We start from the raw sequence: 12,700 nt of genomic DNA, 5'->3' as shown, positions 1-12,700 counted from the left end.
TAAAATTATTATTGTTAACGTTGAAGTCTTGGACGAAATATCACAAAAAATTTAACATTTTATTATATTATATAAATAAATGGTGACAGTCTATATTTTTATCATCTTTTATTATCTAATAAATATGTTTTTAATGAAAACATAAATTTCGAAAATGTACTCACAACAAATTTTGTCTCGTTGAAACTTACAACAAAGTTTGACTAACTTTTAGGGAGACACAAAAAATATTCTCAAGGGGTACAATTTTAGACGACTCGAATTAACCTTATAGGGTGAAATGGGATAACTGCAGAATTGAACATAGACATAATTATTGTTTTCATCAAAGTAAACAGAAACATCATCGTGGTATTCCAGTATAATTAAAACAATGAAACATTTTTACAACACCACCTTGTAGGTAAATACTATTTTTGAATATTCTGCTAAAACGTGATTTTAAATCAATTTGTGATTTCTTCCCTGTTGCATAACAAAAATGATTTAATATATCCACCATCCGTAGTGTCAACCACTATCGGCTTATTTATACTATTTGTACAATATTAAATTGCTTGTAATTTAAATTTACACACTTTTTAAGATTTCACTGAACGATTTGTGTATTATTATAGTGTTTGGCTAACCCTAAGCATATAGGTTGGTGATATAATTTACCAGCGGCGTAGCCATAGTGGGTTTGTGGGTATAACCTCCCCTCCCCACGGCCAATTTCTGGCAATGGCACTTGTTTGATGTACAATTGTAAAAGTATATAACTTAACACTAAAACGCATCCCGTTTTATTCCGAAGACTTGCGTAACGGGATTTGAGGACACATTTTAGGCGAGACCGTTAACAAAATATTATTATAATCGTTTTTTGGCATACATGTTTATTTGAATAAAAAAAAATTTTAAAAATGGGAAACTTGCGAAATTGGTACGTAACCCAACAATACTAGTATACTATAATGACGTAATTCGTACCATTAGAAATGTATACACGGAATAGGTACGGTGTTTGTAAAATAAATTCGAATATTTACTCAAAAAAAAAAAAAAAATACACGTATATATATCACAATAAGAATTACAGTAATGATCTCAATTATTGTAAACGCGAAGGCCGCTTGCCGCTTATATAGATATATAGAGGTACCGGTCAATAGGAAAAACAACATATTTTCCCATTTAAAATAATTACTGCGGTAACACGATAACAATAACAATAATATTATTCTTTCGGTCAACACAGTGTTCCTAATAATAATAACATACGGCAAGCTTGGCATAGGTAAACCTTGTCGCCCGCGCTAAACGGCAAGCAAATAGTAATATAGAAAGCCCATAAGACAACAGAGTCGCATACTGCAATCGAATGACAAACGAGTTTCTATACTGGTCGTCCGTTTAAGGAGATTTTCAAAAGAAAAGTTAAAATCTCAAACGCGCACTCCGTTGTATTACTTTGATCCAAAAATGGCCAATAAAAAAAAAACTGTTGCCAAATTATTGGCCCGTATCTTCCTCGAAAATGAATAATTCTACTTGCATCAGACATGCGAAACCACCAGATAACGAAAATTATATAAGTTGCCATGCTGAGATTACAAAACAAAAAAAAGTGTCAAAAGGTTTAAGGTAAGTTTTACTGATAAAAGCAAAATGACGTACGTATAGGAATTGCACCGAAGAATGCCATGTTGTTATATTTTCGATAAGAATACATAATATATGGTCACATATTATGGTCTTACTTCCATTCTATGATAAAAAAAAAAAAATCCCCGGGAACTGCAGCTAGCTAGCTCAAAAACAATTTTTAATTTTAATATCGCTCGAAATTGTAAAGTAGTAAAACAAAATAGTTTTCATATATATATTTTTTTATACAACAAGAAAATATTAGAATTATGTTCATAATTTGATGCAATGAGTCAACATTTTCAAATAGTTAATCGAGTGAAAAAAAACAATTTTGTTGGTAAGTGAAAAAAATACTTGATAATTGTGTTTGATTGGCGGAAACTATCAATGTGTTTGTGTACTCTTGTGTTCTACGCATTATCTATTTCTGGTAAGAATTTTTTGTTGTCGTTGTCTGTTTTCTTATTTTCAAATATCGTTTACTTTTTACAAATTCCAATTAGGAAATGTTTCCATAACATTGTATATAAAAAATGTATAAAAATATTAGACGAGGTAGAAAAAAAAAGCAATAACACTATTGCGTCTTAATCGTGTACGGAAGAAAAAGAAAAGTAATATTATATTTGTATTTAAACGAGTGAAAAAGCTTGAGAAATATTTAGACAATTATTATTTTGAGTTGGTGATAGAGAGAACCATTTTTTTAAGCGCACCAACAAAATATCTTGTCATGAAGTAAAAGCTATCGAACGGGGAGATCACTGGTTTTCGATAATGGTTATAACGATAAATTGATCACTTTGTATACTGTTTCAATATATAAAAAATATTATTGATCATCAAAAATCGCAATAAGTATACATCGTTAGACTAAGATTGAAAAATTATTTGTGTTAAGTGTTGTTAGGTATTCTAAATTAGGCTATTATTATTATTAAATCTCGTTTTAGCCAACTCAACTTACTCATTAAAATATTTTTACTTGCTTTGTATACCGACAATATCTTCCCTAGGGGAAGGGAAGAAATTTATCCTCATAATACAAGTAATTTGTTACGTTTTTAATTTAATTTTAATAAAATACAAAATGTAATATAGTAGGGTAGATACTCACATCTACGGACGGTACCGTCGAATAATATCAATGGAAGTACTGTATATTTATAATAGGTACCTATAACTCGGTTTGAAAAAACAAGAATTGGATTAATTATTAAGAAATCTAGGTAAAAAATAATAATGTGATATAGAATCCTTTTAATAATATAATATGGCTTTGTTTTACCAATTTCTTCGATGGGGTCGACGCCTTACATTTTTTCTTCCCAATTCTAGCTATAACAAGAAAGGTTAAAATTTATAATATATTATACAATATATAATTTTAGATACTAAAACATTCTTTGTACGGCGCCGGTTCTCGATGGCTGGACCGAAGTGTCGAGTGCGACTTGATCTTTTCCCTTTAAAAACCAAATCGGTATCGACAGTCGTGCGAAGGGTTTATTTCGGACGTCGTTAAATTTGTCCGCACCCGCTCGGGTTTCGCGCACGAGCTCGCACGCCATAGTTATTTTAATTTATATTTTAATAACACACATGAAATAATAATAATGGAACGAAAACAATATGAACAGGCGACGGTCAGCTTTTGCCGGCGATCGTGGGCGGTGGTGGTGTTGGGAACGAAGGGGTGAACGAAAAATAAAAAATTGTCAATAAATTCACTCTCGGTATATTTTCTCTCCCACGCGCCCGCAAAAACGCGTTAATTTATGTACAACAGGTCGATGTACAACAGATTGATGAAATTTAAAAATAGCTTAAACGCTGACATTTTCTAAACAAATGTTGTCTACATATTTTCTGCACTAAAAACATATGTTCTAGTTCGAAAAAAAAAATAGATCCATACTTTTTTTACATACAATGAATGAAGGTTAACAATTTCCAAGTATTGAAAAATACAGTAAAATGCATATCTACAAGTATAGAAAAAAGAAAATGTTTAAGATATTCATATTTTCCGAGAAAATTAGTGTTTTACATCAGATGGATTACCCTGTATAATAAATGGATAATATTATATTTTCGGGAACATTATTTTATTTTGAAAAGTGCAACGTGGGTTTTTATTTTTACTTAAATAAAACAATACAATTAATCGTACACCGAAAATCATCTACTTGAACGTGGTATCCGTTGAGTGTGTGAACACAATATATTTTTTTATTAAGAATATTTCATCACACGATACTCAAAGAACCGCGATGAAATCGGTTACACGGTTTATTTTTCACACTTAATTACAATAACCTTAATGGGCTTGACTATTTCAGAAGACTTATGGAAAATGTTAACGTGCTATAATATTCAACTACAGAAAGACGAGAGCTGTCGACAACCGTAATTGATGCTATAACATAATATTATTATCATCTAAATCATTTATCGCGGTCATAGCTGATATTTTAACCGTTGTTGTTTTATATTTGATATTTTCTATTCGAGTAGCCGAAGAAGAAGGTAGACAAAATAAAACAAAATTACCCACTCGACTCTGAACTATAATAGGGCTGAGCGATAAATATTATTAGGAGATCAGAATATATGTAAATTATATTTTTAAAAACCGTGTCAATCAATCTAGCAAAATGAAGAATCACTGGGGAAGCGAGTGAGCTACTAATGATGAAGAACAATATCACTGATTAAATAATTATATTATTGAACAATTTTGTTTAACCTATAGGTAGTAATATTATATTAAATATGATTTCAATAATTTATATGATGACTTCATCGACTTAAATATGTGTATTCATACTGATTTAGTGTTAATTGTCAAATAAATGTAAATAAACAATGATAAGTATATATCCTCCAATACATAATACCTAGCTAATAAGTATTAAATTTCAAATAATTTGCATTTGAAAATGTAAAAATATTATTTTTTGTAAACGCATAAAAAACGTTTTTATAGTAGGCTATAGTATTATATTTTATTATATAAGAGTATAAGCACAAAGGGAAAAGGATATGTCTTCATTTGCTTTGAAATCTTCAGATAACTTCTATCTTCTACTTCTCTTTCTTCCTATCTTATCCCATATAAAAATATGGCCATCATGTTCAAAACATCTCAATTTATTCTCCCTCATTTTGCCTACTATCCGCGCAAATTCCAATCCATCTTATATATACTCATTTCTAGTTCTATCTAATCTAGCATCCTATACATTATTCTCTCTATTTAACTACTTCTATTATTCAATGTCCATTCCTCTATAATTTTTTACATCATTGCTCTGGGCTCATCACAGCTGTATATATATAATTGTATTCCCACTTTAAATTACATTTTTCAACAAGCAAAACATTTTGTCACATGTTTGCACCTTATCAAACTTTCTTTTATTCGCTACATTTCATTCAATTCCTCCACGATTCTCTTGCATAACTTATATTGTAGTGTTATCACCTGAGTCACGTGTATTGTTTAATTGTTTTAAAGACGTTTTTTTCACATTATAAGGCTTTATTAAAAAATATACCAATTATTATTATTACTACCGTGCTATATAAAGTATTATAATATTTGGAATTTTCCACAACGGAGTTATCGACCTTAAAATGTATTGTTTAGTGGCTTTCACTGGCGGAACGAATATCGACGATGAGTCAAACTGATCAACCGACAGATGAATCTCCTACAAATCGGAGACAAATTGTCGAGGTGGAATGAAAAGTATACTGTGATTTTAATCCAATATTATAATATTTTTTATTATTAAGCAACTAATTCAAAATGTATGAAAATTTAGGGGGGGAAATGTGTTTTTATTATATACAATTTGATTAAAGCTCTGTAGAGAATGAACTATAGCAGATAAAGTTCTGAAACTCTTCGCTGCACTTCTACTCGCCAAAGTTTATCGGTTTATCCGTTTATCGGTTTCAGAGTTCTGCGTGGCTAAAGAAAAATTAAGCTAAAACTGAAAGTTTTTTAAATTGTTAAGTTTAATTATTTATTATCGATTTTTTAAATTCTTATTTTGTATCTTCTCGGGAAGATCTTTCTAATGAGCTGAGAATCAACTTTCTATCTCTTATAGTCTTCGAGAAAATTGAAAACTATAAGCGTTTATAAGATATAAAACACACAATCATTTTTCATATTCAAATCATTATACCGCATGAGTATGAAATCCAATTTTCTTGTATATTATCTTATATTAAAACTAAGACAAATAACTATCTTCTCACTATAGTGTGTAGCATTTTATTTATTTTTTCTGTTCTCGACAATCGCTTAAATTTCTCATAAATCAAGAAAGTAAAACCGGATAATGGTGATTTTCTTAAGGCCCGGTATGAACAGTTTTAAGACAGACTGCGGTACACGAAAAGTCCGCTATCCGAGAGGGTTTTCAAGTAGTATAAGTTCCAGTACTACATGTTTACTTACAAAGGCAAGTAGGAAAATTTCTCTAAATTCGCTGGGTGCGCTCGAGCACTGGAAATACAATAATTTCTCCAGTCCATACTACTTATGTGATGACAAAACGCCATGAATTTTTGTGGTGCTAAGCACAATTCGACCAGGTCCGCCCAAATCACTTCTATGTTTTGTACTTGTACTATGTTTGTTACCTACACATACCATATAGTATATATTATATAATTATCAATATCACATATCACATACGTCTTTAGCATTCGAGTGGATAATAATAATAATAATTGTACATCGCCTATAATATTAACGTACACGTTGTCGTCGCCGAAATAGCTGTTGTCCGTGTACTCGTCGCACGTATTGAAATATTACGTGTTTACCTTAGGAATTACGGTTCGTGACCAGTAGAGTCACCGACCGTATTATTATTATTATCATCATCATCATCATCATTTCAGTATTAAGTATAGACGCCCTCAATTATTGCATAGAAACACCCATATTTATTATATATATATATATTTTTAAAACTTGTCCTCGCTCGAAAAATGTGTAGATTTTGCGTCTTATAATAATAATAAGCCTCGAATGATTATAGGTAGACACTTCTCTTCTTATTTTCAACTTTAAAACAATAATATTATTATGTCTCTTCAGAAGTATTACATATTTCACACCAATATCACTTGAAAATTTAAGTATTGAAAATACTACGTTCGATTGTTTTTTTTAGCTTAAGCGCACTGCTGAGAAAATATATTGATTAGATCTGGTGTGTATTTTTCTTCTTAACATAAACATACAAAACAAAATCGAGTGGCTCGTGAACATATCGTGAAAAGCGTATAGCTTTTTGACTGAATCTTATTTACATATATTATAGTTAGTTTTGCTATAGAGTTTCCTATTTAGTTTTCCTACACTGAATACGTCCACTAAGAGAAACGGAAATAGCTAAATGTCATACAAATAAACACTACACAGTGAACGTGTCTACCGGACCGATAATAAATATTTTTATTTTTAGTTTTTGCCCTTTAAGAAATAGCCTTTTCCGCCCCCTAACAAGTATAATCGATAGAAATTATGTAACGGTCGTTATAATTATTGTATCATTTGCTTTTGCCAACATTTGAATTACGAACGAAGATAAAAATAATGTTTTATCTATATTTCTGCTGAAAAGATGAGTCATATTATGTTTTGCCATCATGAGCTGTGTTTGTCATCGTTCAACGTCCTAAGATCATACGATGTGAATCCAATTCATGTATGATCATGGACCAACGAGGTGATGATTCATAGATCGGGTTGATGTTTGGCTCGCCATCACAGCTACGGTAGAACGTGTAACTCGATTGCTTGGTCGTGTAAGATAAAGGGCGAAGATCTGCTACAACTGATAAACGCGCTGTGTTATCCGATGACTCTACGTAGGCTAGGTCGAAATGTGTTAGTGGGTCCTTAACCACACCAAAAGCTCTACAGAGTTTCAAAACCTAACCCCACGGCTTTTGTTTATTATTCGCTCTTAATTGGGATTATTAGGTATACAATAGAGAAACGTTGGGGACTTGGGACCTTCGAGTTTTATCATTTTTTTACGGCCTGTTTTTTTGCATAGCAGTCGGTCTGAATAATAACTTTTTTTTTTGGCAGTCTGGTCCGTTGCACCCGCCAAAAACACAATGTTTGGGACTTGTCTCCTGTCGGATTTACAGATATCAAGCGCCAGTCATCGCCATCGTGTACTAAAGTCGCCGTGCTCTACTTAAACGTTAGCACGGGAGTTTTGAGGCCGTATTAGCGAAGGACATTATAGACTGGACACTCATCGTAGAAGAAATGGTTGAAAGACAAAAACCGATGAATGAATCACAAAAATCTGGCCTGTGTTGACGGCTGACAGGAGTGACGCACTGCCAACAACAGACTGCTGAGTCCAACGACAGACTGGACAGACTTGCCCATATCAAAAACAGTGATACAACAAAAATAAAAATTAGGCGGCAAAAACAGTTAGAAAAAAAAATTCTTTTTCAGGATTTGCGCTTTAATTTTTTTTTTTTTATAATTATGAGTTTTTATTTTATTTTGAATTTCTATGTACCCACGATATTTTCTAAAGCGCTGCACCAATTTTTACATGTAACAATAGTAACAATAGATTTAACAATACAATGATGTAACAATAGATTAGAACATCTAAAGTATCAAAACTTTTTTTATTTTATTAAGATGAAGCAAAAAAATAAAACATAAAGGAAAACTCGTGATCTCTTCCACTCCAATATGCTTTGACCTCATAGTGCTCAATTTTTTATAAAAACATTATTTAAATACTACAGCGTCCATTTATTATTATTATTATTATCAATTATTTATTAACCATAAAGTGCAATTATTATATTTTTCGTTTTAATTAAAGTACTATATTACTAGGATACTATCAATTTTTTTTTTTAAATATTAGTTCTATAACGCATCGAACGTATTTCGCTTTAAATAAATATATATATATAAGTTTGTGACGGACGCGATTTTTGTTGTTATTTTTTAAATCGCACAACACATGTGTGCGCAATTGTGTTACAACCGTCGTGTGTGTTTGGCTTGTAAAAACATAGTTTTAAACACTACAATGTGATTAAAACTCTAATAAAATCATTTTTTCTTCGCAAAAGTATAATCCTTTTTATTCTATTTTTTTCGGTGTCTGTTCGCAGTTGTAACCGACCGACGAACAACCCTTTTGCGGTATGTCACGTACTTTGTTTGCGGCAACGGTCGCGTTGTTGGCGGTGCTGGCGCTTGCGAGCGCTGGCGAAAGAGCGAAGTTGTCGAGAGAACTTCGGAGGATCTCGCAACTTCGAATGGGGTTTTTGACCGTAAACGGAACACCGACGGAAGAGGAGATCGGTCGCATGGATGTGAAGTACTTACGGTCGGAAATCAAGGCGGCGTACGAACGTCTCCAGTGCAGTTACGCGTTGGTCGCGCTGCGTCACATGCGGTTGACCCTAGACGTGTCGACGAATATCAGACAGCTGTCGGCCAAAGTGCTATTCGACGAAGAAGCCGCCTCGATGTTGGCCACCACACTGAACGTACCCGAACTGGCCGCCGTCAGGTACACCCTGTGGGCGTTTTGGCTGTACGCCAACAGGGCGCGCCGGCTCTTGGAAGCCGGTAAACCTATGTATCCGGCCTTTTGGTCCATTCACCAGGCCGTCGACTCGTTGTTGGAACGGTTTTTGACCACCAACCCTTGCACGTGTTGCGACTTGCCGGGTCAGCTATCCTATCTGAAGAAACTGGAAACTCAAGTCCTAATGAAACGGTTCAAAATCGTCGAGATGGTTGACAAAAACCGCAGTTTACTCGCCGCACAGCTGGACTTCAACCGGGCGTACGGCGTTTCCACTGACGGCCGACAGCAGATTTCCGCCGAGTCCTTGAGCCTAAACGGTTTGAACGCTTTCGGAACAATGGCCAAAAAGTATTTGGGCACAGTCTATTGGGACAAGATCCAAGCCGCCGTCGGTGACTTGCACGACAACGCGATGAATCTGGGCGTGACGCTTACCGCACAGATAGATTACCTGTACGCATATCAGCAAGAGTTTATGATCACGCTGAAAGTTATTTTTCTGCTGTTGGTCAGACAGTACTTGATCGACACGATTGCAGCACGGCGCCTGGAGCCGATCGTTGTACTAGGGCGGAACACCGTAGCGGTTAGGGCGGTGCTGCGATTCGCCGACCGCACTGCCAGAACCAACGACAATGTGTTGCGGCATTTGATCAACCACGTCCCGGACTGTCACATAGACGGCACCGCTTGGACGGAAAAAATGAACAACGAGATCAGATCCGCACTAGGCACCTCTAAAATAAAAGCACTGGTGAAACGCGAATTTTCGATCAAAAGCCGAAATGGGCCAACGTTGTCCGTAATCGTCGAGTTTGTAAAATACCTGCACCAAACGTTATTGTACAACGTCGACATGGTATCCGTCAACTCCGTTACGTTGTACGCGTTCTCCGACGAATATCGACGGGTGAGAACCGAGGAAAAAAAACACCAACTGGGCGAGTCGTCCACCATGTGTTAACTCAATCCTATTAGGTACTAGGTTTTTTTTTAGATGTAAATTAAAAAAAAAATTCATTATTTTATAGGAAAATGATGTTATACATTTGAAATATTATGTACTTGTAATGTTCTATTTCCTTGATATTTTATAAAGACCATAGCGTAGTAACAATAGCCGAATATATTGTTATTGAATTCCACAAGAGAAAAAAGACAAGTCTTTCGGGATCAACACGACATCCGGTTTGAAAACGGCGATAAATTGAAGATGTCGTCTTTTTCTTTATCTTTAACCAGTGTGTGGGGTATATCCAAGCAATAATGATCACATTATAATTTACTATCATCTGAACCAACAACATTTAATCAAAAATTCATCAACCAAATCCTAACATTACTCGATTGTCTTTGCGTTTTTAACGTTTAAAGCTAACGCAGGTGGTTTTTTAAGTGTAATTTTAAATTAAAATTTAGGGTTATCTAGTCCTAAAAATAACGTCTTGACTTTAAATAGTCTTTATGGCGATTTAATAATTTTTAATTTGCTAACTGTTCTTCGATAGAATTAGCAAATTCCATTACAACCGTTGACTCACTACTACTCATACGTTTAATAATAATATATAAAGATCATCAGACTAAAAGTCTTTTGTGTTGAAACCATTATGTGTTTTTTAATGGACAAGCTATCGGTGTAATAATATTGTGTACGGTACATAAAATGTACGGAATGTAAAGTATGCGAGTTATTTTATGAACGATATCGGCAGCATTATTATGTTGGGTAATGTAATAATATTATATGTATATACAATCATATACGATTCAATAATAATTATGGAGCTCGCGACTTAAAAATTTAAAATCAAAGTAGGAAATACAATGATATATTGTTCGTTCATGACACAGATACCTTTTTATTTGTTTAAGTGTCTACGTGAAAAACAATATCGAAAACGTAACGTCTACCTACGTACCTAAAATGTTATTATGCAAACAAATCTGTTGTTTAAATGAAATCTCAATAGTTTAACAAAAGTTAAAAATCGTTTGTATTATATTAGTACTATTACAAGACGAAAGGTAATACTGTGATTTTGTAATCGAATATCTAATTCAAATTAGCTTTTAACTATAATGTTATCTACCAGACCCCAACGAGGTAATTAGGAAATATCAATATTTTTTAACTGCCGTGTGGAAGCCTAACATTTAACCGATCGATTAGGAAAAATGTGGATTAAAACTATTGTTTTACCATTGGCAGTGTTTACATGCGTAGCGTTAGGCTCATTAACAAGTCGGGACGGTGAAAAAACGGAGTTGGCGAAAGATCTGACGAGAGTGAACAGGCTTCACGTGGGTTACTTGCAAACTGAATCCGCACGAGAAGAGCCGACGGCCGACATGTCAGAAAAAGGTTTCAGATTCAAAGGTTTGTGGAGGTCGACGTCGAAAATCAAATAAGTATCAGGCCTTCCCACTATGATACGGTTTGGGAAGCTCATAAATCCGTCGACTTGATGCTGCAACTGTTCTTGAAGACCGACCGGTGCGCACCCAGCGGCGTCAGGACCTGATGACCCGGATGGTCAACATAGGCAACAACAAGGAGATGTTTTTTTTTTTTTTTTTAAAGAAGGAATTTAACAACTCACTCGGAGTGTCCACCAAGAGCGAGGGCAAAATTTCTATGAAGGTTTTATGCCTGAACGGTTTGCCGGGATTGCACGAACTGGTCGTCCGACACACGGGCGTCGGTCGTAATTGGGACGTGGTCCAAGTGTAAAACCATAATTCTTAAACATTAATCCAAATGTTTTTAATTAAAAAAAGTCAATTCTTAAGTTGACACTTTAAAATTACTATTCAGATATTTTACAGTAAAAATTGTTTTTAACGAGTTACAGTTCATTAAAAAAACTGATAAAACTGCTAACTCAATTAGTTGATAAAAAAAATGTTTACACTATTCTATATGACACATGCGTGTCTTTACACATTCCGTCTTCAGGGCTGTGTAAGTATTCCGAAACGTTGGTAGACTAGTTAAGCTACTCAGTGGTAGTATCCGCAAGTTGTGTGAATAGTGTAAATAGGTATAATAATACTCCACTCAAGTTTTAATAACTTAAAAAAAAAAAATGTTATCACGAAGTATCGAAATACGATTTTCAAGTGTCATATTTTAGCTTTAAAAATCTTTTTTCAAATCGAAAAATGTTTTATTAGTTTTCGAGTTAATAAAAAATTAAAATTTCCCATGTTAATCAAATGCAAGCGAAAATTTATGAGAAAGTACTTGAGGGTGGAGCTGGGAATTTTAGAGATTTTGTATACGTTTAAGCTAGTATCGAATGAAAGAGTAAGCCATAGGAAAAATAAAATACAGTTTAATATGTTTTCATACTATTATAAAATTGAGCTGACTAACTGTCCATCAGACGGGCTCGGTCGTTTAGCGCGTGCGTCCATCTGTTCGGATCCGACAAACGATGGTGTATTAT

The sequence above is a fragment of the Adelges cooleyi genome, unplaced genomic scaffold (genome assembly GCF_023614345.1).
Source record: "Adelges cooleyi isolate 19-005CV unplaced genomic scaffold, UGA_ACOO_1.1 ACOO_flye_CR_arks_rails_tigmint_CR_PRNA_376, whole genome shotgun sequence".
Classification (NCBI taxonomy): Eukaryota; Metazoa; Arthropoda; class Insecta; order Hemiptera; family Adelgidae; genus Adelges; species Adelges cooleyi.
Note: the sequence above shows the minus strand (reverse complement) of the source record.